Below are 15637 nucleotides of genomic sequence, written 5' to 3'. Positions count from 1 at the left end.
AAAATGGTGTGGATTGTATGCTATGGGAGACATTTGGGTAAAATTACTTCATGCTGAGAGTTTCCTCACCAAATACAGATTTGGCAAAGTATAAAATGTACAAGGGTCAATGGGGATTTAACTCTTATTTCTAGTTCTTTACCTTTTTGAATATAGCAGGAATACTTTTTTCTTCTAATTTTAAGCATTTGAATTTTTTAGTTATATAAGTAATACACGAATGAGGGCATCTAAAGCATCTAAAGTAAAATTATTAGTCTCCACGGAAATAAGCCCACATCCCTGAAAGCCATTACTAAGAATTTTGTTTCATCCCATAGGGTTTTGTTTGTTTTGTTTTTTGTTTTTTGCTTTGCTTATTCAAATATATATAAGTACTTATGTAGGGATTGTTGCTTTGTTTTTCTTACAAATAAAGAATTGCATTAAATATTCTCTTATATTTTCCTATATTCATTTTACCTGACACCCTTCCTACTTTTGTATGCACTGACTTCTATATACATTTGGTCTACTACATTCTTTTTGATAGGTGCAATGGTATTCCATAATTTGGATCATCTGAATTTATTCCATAACTTGTTTCTATTCCATAATTTGGAAGCACTAAATTATTTGACCATTTTCCTATTTATAGACATTCATATTGTTTCCAACTTCTTAAAATCAAAAACATGCTGCAATTACTTTTAGGATTCGATAAGCTGATTCTGAAGCCCATGTGTTACAAAAATATTTAAGAATTGTCTGAAAGTCTTAAAACTTAGCGGGTAAGTTTTGGATTTGCCAGCAATTACTATTAAGTTAATCACTTGGAAGAAAATAAATAAAGCTCCGGCTGTGTGCCCCTAGACAAATATAAATTTCACACAAAACTTTCAGTGATTAAATAAATGTATTAAAAGAAAAAATAAGGTGGGAATGTATAACTTTGAAGGGAAGGGAAGCTTGGTAAGGAATATGGAAACAAAAAGATATAAAGGAAAAATAAAACACCAGGTGAAGTCATAAAGCAATAAAACAACAACAACAAAAGCCTTTGAATAGGATCAGGCAACTTAATCAAATTAAAAGAACAATTACAGACTGGAAGAAAATATTTGCTGCACACAAAAGTGGTTAATCTTCTTAAGATACAAGTAGTTCTTCAAATTAGTAAGAACAATGGATAGCACAAGGAGAAATGATATTCAGGGAAATGAAAATAAAAACAACAATGAAATAAAACGTTTTGCCCTTCAGATTGTCAAAAATGTAAGATCATGTTAATGCCCAGTGCTCATGAGATTATAAGGAAAACAGTACTCTCATATATTATTTCTCAAAAGCAGTGAAGAGTCTGGAAATTTCTGTAAATTTTGGGAAATAAATCTGGCTATATTATTGTAAACTGTAAGTGTGCATATCATTTGTTCTAGCACCCCATTTCCGGGAAATTATTTTTCAGAAAATACAAGTGTATAATGATTCTTTTCAAACAGGAATTTGGTTTATTGTTTCCTTGACAAAATAAACAAGCATTCAAATAAACTAGGGTTCCTGCGCATAACTAAGATTTCCTTTTGATATTCCAGTTTCTCTGGAGAAACTGTCAACAAAATGGGCTTTTGCTCTCCTTACTCAATTATAGGAGAAAAAAATGTCAACAAAATGGGCTTTTGCTCTCCTTACTCAATAGAAATGCTGGTAAGAAAGAGGGGGAAAGCTAAGCAAAGAAAAATGGTAACGTGAGGGACTTGAGCAGGAAGCTAAGGCTTTGCAATGCAGCAAGGATCACTGACTGAAGTAAGTTGTAAACAAATGAGTAGAATAATCCTGTGTCCACCAGTTTGCAACTGCATGGAGAATAGAGAGGTGTATGCATTAGGCAAGGTGCTAACAAAATATTACAATGGGTTAGTTGGAAAAGCAGTCACAGTGCAAATATAAGCAAATCTCAGAGTCAACTCCTAAGCAGTTTAATTTCTTAGTTAACTCCTTGAGAGATACAACAGAAGTCAATACAATTTTTGGCCCTACTATGTACAACCAGAAAAATAAAGTCACAATGGTCAACCACATAGCCTTTCAGGGATTCCATGTATTAATTCAATCTGTACTGGGTTACAGGGAAAGGATAACTAACCACACACACACACACACACACACACACACACACACACACATGTACACACTTCAAGAAATCAAAATACCTAATGATTATTGAACAAAGAAATAGCACTATATGTATTGTAGCATTTGTCTGAATGAGGTTGATCAAATATGAGCAACTACTATTTTTTCATGCATTTTGTTAGACATTAAGACAAAAAGATGAAGAGAGATACAGCACATTTTATCACAAGAGAATTAATGCCTTTTATCATAAGAGAATTGTAACAAATAGGTTCCTATATCTACAACTGCCGATGTCTTACAAAGGAGAAATGAGAAGTTGGGATTCAGAATGGTAAGCGAAGGTCTAAAAGTAAATCTGCCCCCTTATCCTTATTATATTATCCCTAATATGTCTGATTCAGCACTTCTTCAGACTAGATTCTCCTTAGAGATATAAGACATTGTCCCTTTGTCAAGAGATCCACTTTCTACACTTTTCTTCAGTCTTTTACTTGTTTTACTGGCCACAAGTAATGGGAACAAAACGTCTACTCTTTGCTAAGTGCTTACTGGAGGCCAGGGACTGTGCCAAGCATTTTATAGAAGTGAATTCCTCTAGTTTTCACCACTGTGAGGTTTATATTTTCCATATTTTATAGAGTAAGAAAACTCAGAGGTTCAAAGTTATTCATAGCCTGGGAAGGATCTTACCATTATCACATGGCAGAGACGGTCCTCAGACCCACGTGTGGTGAACTACAAAGCCTATGATGTGCTTAAGTAGGTTGTTAGTCTACTGCCTCAAGACAGAACATTTTGGAATATAGACTATTACAATTTTACTTTAGGACTCACTTCTCTACATCATGACATCTTGGCCTTTCCCCTGCCCCCACACCCCGCCTTATGACCAGGCCTATAGATTAGGATTAGTTTGCAAGGGTATTTAACTAAGGAGTTAATGAACTCAATATTTTCCACTGCTCTTTGCTTTTAGAGCATCTAATGTCAAAAATGCTGTTATAGGCTCAGAAAGGTAAAATAAAACTGAACATATTTAGAAGTTGGTAAATTACAGGTCCTTTGTTAAGGAATGATTTGATTTGCCTGTTTCCGCAAAAGAAAGTCTAAAGACACACAATGCCTAGACTGGTTTTGATGTGTATTAGATGGATTTCTCCTGAGAAGTCTAGATAATCTCTGATATTTATATAGTGGCAATCATATCCCTGGCACTTAGCAATGGCCAGAGAGAGATTAGATAAAAGACCCTTAAGAGATTAGTGTAATATAACCCAGACTTTGATGCATCTGTTCTCTGTTGGCCTTCGAAGTCAGGCCCCACATTCCATTTTTCACAGTAAATCCAAGGTATAATTTTAGGATCCTTTACTATGATTATTTTTTCTAGTCAGTCGTTTTTAATACTATTTATTGTCTTGGTGCTTGGATCTTCCTTGACATAAAATTTTTAAATATTTAATTCTATTTAATAATTCAGTATCATAATATGAAGTCTCTTTAATTATGTACCAAACTATGATCAATATTGAGATGGACCTCTGTCTTAGTCACTTACTTAAAGAAAAAAAAAGATTAATTAATTTCATCTTCTTATCCTTAGACTCTATTCACATTTTTCCAGAACACTCCATTTCTCTTCAACCCACTTCGTTTCTCTTCAATCCACAGTAATTGGGGTAAAAGAGATGCTTGGTGATTGGCTGAAAGTGTTGGGATAAAAAAGCAAGCTTTCTACAACCCTTTGATTATTTTTTCAGACTGCCAAATGTTCCTTTTTAAAGACTGTTACATTTCTTAAAAGCCCCAGAGTGATTGCTTATCCTAATCCTAATGTATATCTAAGCATATTGGCCTCTTGGCCCAGTTTCTGAGTTTGAAATTGAATGCATATTGAACCCCACCAGGTCCCTTACTCTCCTACTCCTTCAAAACAGACACACACGTGCATTAACACACATGCACGCAAGGGTTTTTTGTTTTTGTTTTTTTGTCAGTATATGTTCCTTAAGGTTCAAAGCATCCCATTAAAATACCAACACACTTTCTTAACCACTACCACCCTTCCTGGTATCAAAAGAATATACTCCTTCCAAAGGCTTTTCTCACAAAGTTACTTTAATATATATATTATATATTATATTATATTTTAATATATATTATATATTATTGTATTATAGTATATGTATATACATATATATACTAGTTTACAACCAGTTTCTCCTACACAATGTTTTTTAGTTTTATGCCCAGTTCATTATAATCTCAATCCATGTCGCATTTCCTATCTGAAGCAATGTCTTTATAATTTTTTTAAGTTTATTTATTTATTTTGAGGGAGAGAGAGAGCAAGCAGGGGAAGAACACAGAGAGAGGGAGAGAATGAATCCCAAGCAGGCTCTTCGCTGATGTGGGGCTTGATCCCACCAACTGTGAGAGCATGACCTGAGCAGAAATCAAGAGTCAGATGCTTAACTGACTGAGCTAACCAGACACCCCTGAAACAATGTCTTTGATTAAATATTTGACATGAGTTTTGGCATCTAATAATATTATAATCATAACTCTCAAATGGCTTATTTTTTGACATGGCCCACACTTCTTTATTTTCATTGTAACTATTACTAACTAACATCAGTGCGAAAAAGTAAAGTTACTAAGAGGAACATGAAATAACTAATAGGAGATTATTCTGAAAATTCTCTTTCTCTTTTTTTCTCTTTTGACAGAGAAAGAAGGCAAAAAGCCAAACTGCCTCCTCTGAGGTTTGAACTCAGGACCTTCAGATTATGAAACTGACAGGCTGCCTACTGCACTAAGGAGGCTAGCTAGAAGCTACTTTATCTGTGTACATCTCTCTGCTGACACACAAACGACAACATCAGCATTTTCCTTTGAAGACTGAAACTGGTAGAACACTGGAATCATCAAGTGTTATGGTCTTCAAAGTACATTTCAATGATGGCTCAAATTGTCTTTCAAAATCAAAGTTTCTTTGATTATGTACAGGGAATTTTCTTGTATAGAGATGCAATACACCAAGGGAAAGTCAACCAGTGTTTTTATATGACCTTTCTCTATATTAAGCTTCCTATCCTTAAAGATCCAGGAAAGGACTGAGACCATAGAAAATTTTGGGGAAAGGATGGGTGCAAAATGTAGTTTATTGTCCTGACATTTATCATTATTTAATTATACAGAATATAGCTTCATTTTCTTCTTTATCCAGAGACAAATGATAGCATTCTCTTGAAGACTAGTAGTTAACCTGCTAACATGGTCTTAGTTGAACAACTATGCCTTGCCAACTAGGTTGCATAAGGTAATTTCTGTAGACTTCTAAAGCTACCAGTAGTTTGAGATGATTTTTTCCTGTACATTTTCCCTTCTTTCCTTACTGACTACTTAGGATGAAAAGGGACTAGCAGTGGACTACCAGTCCTAGCAGGGACTACCTGTACTAGCAGGTGGAAGAATCACTAGGTGCAAATCAAGGAAGTTGGAACAAAGAAATTCAGGCTGGCTGACCTGGGTCGAATGAGTTTCTCTTCAACTTCTCTGTAGGGCCATATGTGCATTAGATGGAAGCTCTATGTGAAGTTAACTTCATGGACAAAGGACATTGATTTAAAGGAGACCCTATATTAGTTATTTAATTTGCATACCTACACGTCTTCAAGATTCCTCTTTTACTTTACAAAATAGAGCATTAATTGTTAGCCTTTTAACCAACAGCTGCCTGAATCTTAAAGTTATTGGTTTCATATTGCCCAGTGGCAAATACTCAGCATTGTCTTTTTAAGAGTTCTGAATATCAAGTTAATTTGGCAATACGTTGTCCTATCAAAGCCTATGTTGTCCAGAGAGTAGGTAAGACTTAATTATTTTGTTTGCTGAGAGAAGAAAAAAGTATATGACCATATAATTTTATAGAACTTGCATCTGCTCTAGAATGCCAAAGACAAAACACCAGAAATGGATCACAGAGAGGAAAAAGAGGTTCAGTACAGGAACATGATTGAGGATGGACACTCTACTAGGCAGAAGAACAAAACTATGTTCGGGTAGTTCTTATTTTGGATAATAACTTATTTAGTAAACTGTGTGTTTCAGATAACAATCATAGCTATGACACCATCAAGAATTTCTGGGTTTTTTGGCGGACACTGGACAAGTTGATTGGTCAAGTTGATTGGTCAAGTTGCTCAGGTTTTGTCTACTGAACTAGAGTGTAAGCTCCTGTAGGTCAGGACTTATAGTAATTTTTTTCTGTGCGATTCTTTTAGAAGCTACTTAAAAGATGCTATCTGCCTGACAGACATGTAAAATGTCCCTGCCCTCACTCAAGTCCCTAGACACACTCTGATTAGGGGCAGAGGGCAAATTGGACATCAAAGAGTTGCCAAAGGCTTTTCTGCCTTGGAAGGCTGAAGAGCTCTTGATTCTTTGATCTCTGCTTCCATCCCCTCCCCCACTCTGCCCCCACATGTACCTCAGGGTCAGTCTTCCTTGGCCCCACCCTGTGTGTCTGCTGTCCTCAGTGTCTCTCACAGAAAACCCCTGACATCCTGGTCTACATTAAGGAATAAAACTCAACAAGAGTGCAAACAATCAACCTTCTAATCCAGACAAGCTGCTATCTTAGCCTTTGGCTCCCTTATCTGAATAGAAAAAACACTTGGTGAACTGTCTCAAATCTCAGAAAAAAAAATCAAGAGCATTTTTCCCCCTCTTCATTTAATATATAGCTCAGATTCTATTGCTGGTATTATCTTTGGCTCACCTGCCAAACAACCAAGAGGGAAAAGTTCTGGGGAACTACATCTGAAGTTTATATGCCTCCAACTATGTGATTCTTGAAAATCAAATTTTAAACATTAAAATGTAAGTCTATTGTCAATGACTCTGTCCTGTAAGTGCAGCATTTCATTAACTGCAATGTAGAAGCAAATGATGGTTTCTTTTGAGATCAAACTGATAAGGTTGTAGTCAAAAAGTATCTAAATGTCAGAATCTCTAACACCCTCAAACATGCAATAAGAACAGTTGGAAATAAACATCCCTTCCAACAAGAAAGGTTTGGTTCAATATGAAATAACTGTCTTGACTGTATGAGATGTTTTAGAATCTACTTTAATGAAAGAGAATAGAGAGCTTTGATGTTTTAGATTTTGAAAGCCCAGAGGAAGAGAACTAACCCTCATGACTTTCTGGGGACTCTACTCTGTATGGGAAGGTCATTCAGGTCCTGGATTCAGCAGATGGTGTCTATACTGGGTTGATCCCTTAAGTCTAGGCTGGCATATCACATCACTCAAGTCTATTCTGCTAAATACTAGTTGAATAACCTGATCATCAATACACTTCCCTAAAGATTGGTCATTGATTAGCTTAATTTTCATTCTACTGATATGCACTTCTATGTACCAAGTTTTATGATTTTTGTACTGGTAGGTGTAAGGAATACTAGAGAAAAATTGAAAAATTTACTACCAACTTATATTTACAACCAAAGTTGTATCCTATGGTTTCTTTCTATTACTATATGAGAATTAAAAGATCTGTAGAAGGCTCAGGGTGTTATATGTAAGTGATGACTCACTAAATTCTACTCCTGGAAATATTAATATATTATATGTTAACTAACTTGGATTAAAAAAGAAGATTCATAGAAGGCTTATCATGTAAGACAATCAGTTCTTCCTCCTAAGGAGAAATTGAAAAGTCTTCACTGGAGTTTTAAAAACCCACACCTAATTTCTAGGCAGGGAGATGTTTTAAATCAGATAAAATCACACAGTATATTCATCTCTAAGTGACTGTAAAACTCTTTCCTTTGTCCCTTCATAACTATTCTGGCCCCATTCAGTCATTAGATGTAGATGTTCCCCAAAGTTCTACATTTGGTCTTCAGATAGAGATATTCTTTTTTCTCGTCCACTCACACCCCATCTATTATTGCCTCAACGCAAACAGCTTCTGGCATCTCTCATTCTCAGATCTCTATGTCTAGCTGTCGAGCTCTCTTACCTCATCAGTTTGTCCCTCAAACAGCACCTCCACCCAATGCCTACCCTTACTACCCTGTTGAAAATGACAACTATTTCCTGCCACTGCACAAATCCCATTACCATGTTCAATTTTTCTGTAACATTGAAATATAACAAGGACTTATGTCTTAAGAAACATTCCTGGCACACAGAAGCCCCTCAAAAATATTCTTTGAATATGGGAACAAAGCAACTCCAACACCTGAATCAACTATTTTTAAGTGTCTTACTTTCTCATTAGGCTCAAAGTTTGGGTTCCATATATGATTTCTTTTTCCTTTTTCCCCATTAGCTCTTGTGAGTCAATAGGTGTTGACCATGCTTCATTAATGATGACTCTCATCCTTCTTGTGAATTCTATTCCCACTGCCAGAAGCCTAGGTAAAATTCCCAGTTTTTCTTTCCTGTTTGAACACAACAGACCTGTAAATGGTTTCCTTTCTCTTTTATAACTCATTTTATACATTGCTGCCTTCCTAAAACATAGCCTTGACTATGTGGTAGCAGTTCATAGATTCCTTCAGCAAATATTGAGCAAGAGCAAATATCTTCTAGGCAAGGACTAAAAAGACAAAATGTCTCTTTATTTGTAGAGTTTATTTTCCCAGCTCATTACCCTTCAGTAACTCCTAATTGTCTACAAAGCAAAGTCTGGCTATTATGTTGACATGAAGACTCTCCACATCTGATCTCATCAAGCATTGCCATTATAACCCTCTATGCATTCATGCGCCAGTCAAATCGCACCATACATGATCAATCTTGTTCCATATCTCTGAGTTCCCTGTTAATCCATGTGTAATAAGTTCCAATCCCTCTCTCCTATAAGAATCCTACACAGATCTGATTCTGCCATCTCCATGAAGTCTTCTCTAATTAATTTGGAAATTATTTTTTTCTTCTGGTCTATTTTTGCCTCTTTAAAGACACATATTATATACTACTTTGTATGCTATTTATTAGTCTATGTGTCTTACCTACCACAGTAGAATAGAATGTCCTTTAGGCCAGAAACCCTGCCTCAGACTTCTTGAACTTCCCACAGCACCTGGTGTAATGCCTTGTACTTAAGCGCTTAATATGTTCATTGAATAGAAAAAGCAAGATATCTCTTATTTCTTCCACTCTAGATTATACTCAATTTAAACAATATTGGTGATAACTATTCACCTTCAAGTAAATATCACAATATCCCTATCCAGATATCCTGACAAATTCTATTAGGTGGTTAAGAATCCAAGTTTGTAAGTCAAAAGATTTCAGCTTTATTCTGGCTTTATTACTTATTGTGTACTTTAAACAGTTATTTTTATCTCTATGTGTCCCATTTTCCTCATTAGTAAAGATGGGCAAACCTTTAATACCCAACTCCTGGACTTATTTAATACTTAAATGAGATCATGAATATATGACAATTAGCATGACATCTGACACTTATTTTATGATAGCTATTATTATTATTATTACTGTACAAAGTGTCATCTCTTTACTCTTCATCCCCCTCCTTCCTTCATTGTTCTTCCTCCTGATTCCATGATTGTGTGAGGGTATGCCACATATTCCATTCTTTCCAGATACAGTCTGTTTATGAGTTATTTATTTTGGCAAATTTATTTTGTCTACTCAAATTCACTATATGATATTTGAGAGTAAGGCAATACATACATTTATATGTGAACATATATAATATGAATATAATTTATATTACATATGCTACATGTTATATAAATGTTTTTTGAAATAATATATATCTTAAATTGTCCATGATATCTAGCACAATGCTATATAGTCATAGTAGGAAGTATGCATGAAACTTAACAGTATGGGATGTTAGTTACAAAGAACTGGGTTTAAATACTGTCTGTCATTTTTATTTTTTAAAAAAATTTTTTTTCAATGTTTATTTTATTATTTTTGAGACAGAGAGAGACAGAGCATGAACAGGGGAGGGGCAGAGAGAGAGGGAGACACAGAATCAGAAGCAGGCTCCAGGCTCTGAGCCATCAGCCCAGAGCCCGACGCGGGGCTCGAACTCACGGACTGTGCGATCGTGACCTGAGCTGAAGTCAGAGGCTTAACCGACTGAGCCACCCAGGCGCCCCATGTCTGTCATTTTTAAAAAATAAGTAATTTTGGGCAAGCTAGGTAATTTTTTTTGACACTCACACTTTTTTCATATGGACAATGGAGTAATAAAGCTTAAATTGCTAGATAGAGGCTATGATTAAAGTGCAAGATACATATAAGCATTTAACACAAAGTCTGAATCCCAGTAGACACTTCACAAATAGAAGTTGTGATCATCACTGTTATTACTATTACCAGTTAATTAATTCCTAGATACACTGGCATGAAGCAGGGATTAATCCACGAAACCACAAGTCCCATTTTCAGTAAACACAACTGAACTTGTATGCTATATATAAAATTTCCTTAGATACATATTTACTTATTTCTTTCTCTTAATTTTTTCAGTATGTCCATGAGGTTTTCTATTTGCTTTGTAATGAGAATAAAAGCAAAAATTGAAAAAAGAAGAAACTTGTTATCTTGTGCCTGGCTTTAATTTAAAGATCATTTTGTCAAAGTTAAGTGTTCAGAAGGACAAAGCAATTTTTTCCCCATCAATAGAGTGCAGTAAATCTGTACTGAAAAGTGAAACCTTTTAAATGAGCATTTCTCAAAGCTCCCTAAAGTTCATTATTGTTTAAGAATCTTTTTACTATGTTGACTAAGAACCTTTAAGACAGGACTTAGAGACTCTTTAATGCCCAGATCTTATTATGTGAAACAACAGTAACATCTTAGCCTCTAAAATGCCACATAGGTGGTTTTTCACTGTTGAATTGAATGAATGATGTCTCCTTGCCTTGTAAATGTCTGAAGCAGACCAATCAGGATATAGAAGAAAACTGATGTCTTTAATCGTCAAGGGTTGGTTCATCTGTAATGCAGTGATGAATTTGCTCTGTTCAAGAATTCTGATTTTTGCCTCACATCCCTGGCTGCTTCATCACAGAGGGGACAAGAAATGCTTTGCAAGCCTGAAAAACTGGTGAGAGGCCAGTTCAGGTAGCCCCCAGTAAAGCCCTTGTGATTCTCAACCTTTAGACAATAAGACATAGAAAGTGTCAGCTAAACAGAGACAGAGCTTCACATATCTCTTGGTTGGCAAGTGTAAAAGTATCCTGGATTGAGATATATTTTAAATTGTGTCATATTTCCTTTCATGTTATACTATTGGTCACAAACTTTGAAAGTGCCCCTGAGTGCTAATTTCCTAACTCTTCCATAACTCATTAAAAAATGGTTTGGATCCTTTTACATATCAGATAACTAGGTAGAATGTTACCATAATACCTCTACAATTACACTTGTATCATGAAAATATTGCTGATTCTGATCAGTTAAGAAGAGCTTGGATTGAAATCCAACTCCACATTCTACTAGGTACATTATCATGATCAATGGATTTGCCCTATGTGGGTTCTATTTTCCTTTTTTCTTGGTGAACCACCAGATCCATAACATTACAAGGCAGCATTAGATTGAGAGAGGTCAAAAAAGACAATAGAACCAAGATGGAGTTGCTTATAGTAAATCCTATGTAACTAAACTGAGACTTAATTATAGTTTCTGCTTTCCCATAAATGGAACCTTAAACCAGTCAGTGGGGAATCACCTGATCAGCACTATTAAGCAATCTCTCTAATAGACTCTGCATCCCCTAAAGGAAGGTAACTCCAATAACCCACTTTTTTTGCCTTGTATAATTTCCTTGTTCTCGCTCCCTTCTGCCTATAAAAGTCTCATTTTGTGTAGTTCCTTGGAGGTCCTTTCTATCTGCTAGATTGGATGATGCTAAGTTTGCATCAATTTTTGCCTGACTAAACTCAAAATTTTCAATATGTCTCACTTTATCTTTTAACTGTGATAAATAAGAAACATAAGAAATATTAAGAGTTTAGGTGAAAGAAGGAATCCTGTTAGCTGGTACACTCTGGGGAGGTTTCAAAAAAAGGGGGTAATTTGAGTTGGGCTTGATGAGATGTATATAAATATATTTTGATCACTGGAAAGGAAAAGACAGGACTTCCTTTTCAGAAGTAATAGTGTTGCTCAGTTGACATTAATTCAGTCTGGCTATTCAGTCTGGCTAAAGACATGAATTAGTAAGAGATTGGAAAGGCACTTGAACCTTTGAATAATAGGCCAAAAGTAGTAGAGTTTTATTCATGAAGAATATAAATTTTGAACTCAGATATATCTCAGTTTGGGTCCTGGCTTTGCCAATTTCCAGGGACTGGAATCTGTACAATTCATTTGGTCACTATGAACCTCAGTTTCCCAAACTGTAGAATAAAGATAATAATAACTTCCAAGAATGCTGATGGAATTGGAAAATATAAAAACATAGTATTTTAGCACATTATGTGCTAGATATACTGGTTATTTGATATGGGCCCTCCACTATACCACCCTCCATATCCATTATCAGCCTTTCTCTGCCTTGCTCTGTGACCATGAAAGCTGGCTTCTGTGGACTGCATCACCTGTGGTCCCACACCCTCTGACTCCAGGTTGGGCTTGGCCAATGGAAGGCACTGGCAGGAGATTTGAAAATGGGAAGAGGTACAAGCCATGGCATGTTTTTCCCCACTTCCTCCCTGCTCAGGCAGTGACTGTGTCCTTTCATGACAACAGCTCTTATAAGGTCAGAAGCTTTTCCATGACTCCAGATATCACCAGGCTTTCATAACATAATTTCTTTCCCTGCTCAGGCAGCTTCTTTTGATGTCAGTCCCAGTTGCCCCAACATTCCTCATTGTTTCCCTAATGTTGTCCAGATTTTAAAAGAAGTCATCTCATTACAGCCCCTTATTCTGTTTCTTACTGGGACTCTGAAATACACTGGCTATATCTTAATTCCATTCTTATTATTTTATAGCAATGAAAGCCACTAGACCATGGACACAGCATGATAGGAGCCATGCTTTAGGATGTTTAAAGCTGGTATATAGGATGGACTCTGAGGAGAGAAGAAGAGGGAGGCCAAAAGTAATTTTAACATAAAAAAACAGAATTCCAGCTGATCATTTTTAAAGGTCAGAGAAAGGGTGGTGACATATTGTGACTTATAAGAAGTATGTATATATGGTCATTCAGATGGCCAAATTATACATATATTTTATGTTTTTTAATGTTTATTTTTGAGAGAAAGAGAGAGACACAATGGGTGGAGGAGGGGCAGAGAGAGAGGGAGACACAAATCTGAAGCAGGCTCCAAGCTTTTAGTTGTCAGCACAGAGCCTGCCTGACACGGGGCTCAAACTCACGAACTGTGAGATCGTGACCTGAGCCAAAGTCGGGTGCCCAAGCGAGTGAGTCACCCAAATGCCCCCCAAATTATATTTCTCACATATATTTGGTCTCCATCCACAATTCCTGGCTCACAGCTCCCAAAACCTTTGGAATTTCCTGAGCCATAAGAGCAACGGGAGCATCTTTTTTTATACTACTTGGTCTCTTGTTCTCAGAGACCTGAGAACACTCAGTGTCCTGCGAACACTTCAGGGCCATGAAAGTGAAATTGGTGTTTTGTTATTCAAAACAAACCCTCCCTACCATAATTGGGTTTACGTTATTTTGGAAAGCACCTAACTGAAAGGGACTGGTTGCCAGGGGAACCAACCAGGAATACAGGGTTGAAATTTTCAGTCCCACCTCCTGATTTCTGGAAATGGGAGAAGGGCTAGAGGTTGAATCAATCACCAACAGCCAATGAGTTAATCCATCATGGCTGTGTACTAAAACCTCCATAAAAAAAAAACAAAAAGGAAGGGGTTTAAAGAGCCTCAATGTTCAGGAATCAGAATGCTTCCACATGCTGCCATGCTGGGTCCCAAGCTCCACAAGTACAGGAGCTCCTTTGTTCTGGACTTTATACTCTGTATCTCTTCATCTATCTGTTGACTCACATCCATTATATCCATTGTAATAAACCAATAATCTAGTGAGTATATGAGTTTCTTGAGTAATGTGAATCATTCTAAGAAATTCATCAAATCCAAGGGGGGGTTATTGGAACTTCCAATTTGTGGACGATCTGTCAGAACCACAGGTAACAACCTGAGATTGTGACTGGAGTTCAAGGTGGACAGAAGTTGGAGGACAGAGCCTTTTACCAGTGAGATCTAACGCTATGCTCAAGTAGATAGTGTCAGAACTTAGCTGGATTGAGTTGAATCCTTGAACACCTCACTGGAGACTGAGAATTGCTTGTTGGTGTGCAGAAACCTACACCACACACACACACACACACACACACACACACACACAAGTTGGGATTGGGTACAGTAACCTAAAACAGGTGTGACCACAAAAATGCAGAATAAGTGATGAGTGGTCATCATTGCCAAATATGGTGAACAGAGAAGGGAAAGAACAATGAATTCAAAGATAACTTGTAGGTATATTAGCTCTTTTACCAAATATTTGATTTTTACCTAAATATTTACCAACTAAATCAAACCTAAAGAGTTTTTAACTACTCATCAGAATTTTAATTTGTGCCAGCATTTAGAAGATCACAGTCTTCACTGAGTAGATCCAAGGGAGAAAGAAGGAAACCAAAAAAGTAAGGACAGTCTGGTAAACTTGGAGAATATCCAGCAATTACAAGGCTGATAATAATCCAAGGTATAATCCCAACTCCTGGTATCAAACACCTATTAAATTCTCATTGTTATATTAGCAATTTTATGAAGTATGTTGTGTATTTGTATATGCATTTAAGCCTTCAAAATGACACTAGGATTTACAATTCTGTTTGCCATTGTTAAAGTGAAGAAACAAAGGATAATGAAAGTTAAGGTGTGTGCATGAATGTGCATATGTGTGTGTAAGTGTGTTTATGTTCTTTCTTTTACATGTGTGTGTGTATATATTTCTAGTTTTTCTTCTGATTATAAATGATTTGCTCAAGTCAGAAAATTTTGAAGCCACAGAAAAGCACAAAGAAAAAAATTAAAGTTAGCCAGAATCTCACTCTGAATAGTTCGGCAAATTTGTCTGCCTTCTTGGGTCTAAAGATATATACAACCCCTGTTTAAAAAAAAAAAAATATATATATATATATATACACACACACATATATACATACATACACATTGCATAATACACATATTGACATATAGTATATATATCATATACATATACTCACAGAGTTAAAATTATACCGTAACAAAAGTTTTGTCATCCTTTCTTACTATTATTTACCATCATAGCCCCGGTTACTTTTTTTAACTTATAAATTTTATTCTGTGCTAGGCATTGACTTTGGCACTGGTGTGATTCTTATCACACAGTCCAGAAATGGTATATCTGAGAACTAGAAATATGCTTATGATCATAAATCCCATATTCTCACATGTTTCAAGTGTTTTCAGTCTGATGCCTTCCATTCATAC

The 15637-nt window shown here is 36.1% G+C and overlaps 1 non-coding gene across 1 annotated transcript; it reads right to left on the bottom strand.

The window, feature by feature from the left end:
• Nucleotides 1–4870: 4870 nt before the first annotated feature.
• On the bottom strand, nt 4871–4943 carry TRNAM-CAU (transfer RNA methionine (anticodon CAU)). Its single transcript has one exon. It is a non-coding gene; the product is annotated as a tRNA-Met (tRNA).
• Between the last annotated feature and the right edge of the window lie 10694 nt (nt 4944–15637).

The sequence above is a fragment of the Prionailurus viverrinus genome, chromosome F2, assembly GCF_022837055.1.
Source record: "Prionailurus viverrinus isolate Anna chromosome F2, UM_Priviv_1.0, whole genome shotgun sequence".
In the NCBI taxonomy this organism is placed as follows: domain Eukaryota; kingdom Metazoa; phylum Chordata; class Mammalia; order Carnivora; family Felidae; genus Prionailurus; species Prionailurus viverrinus.
This window is presented reverse-complemented; position numbering and strand designations above follow the sequence as displayed.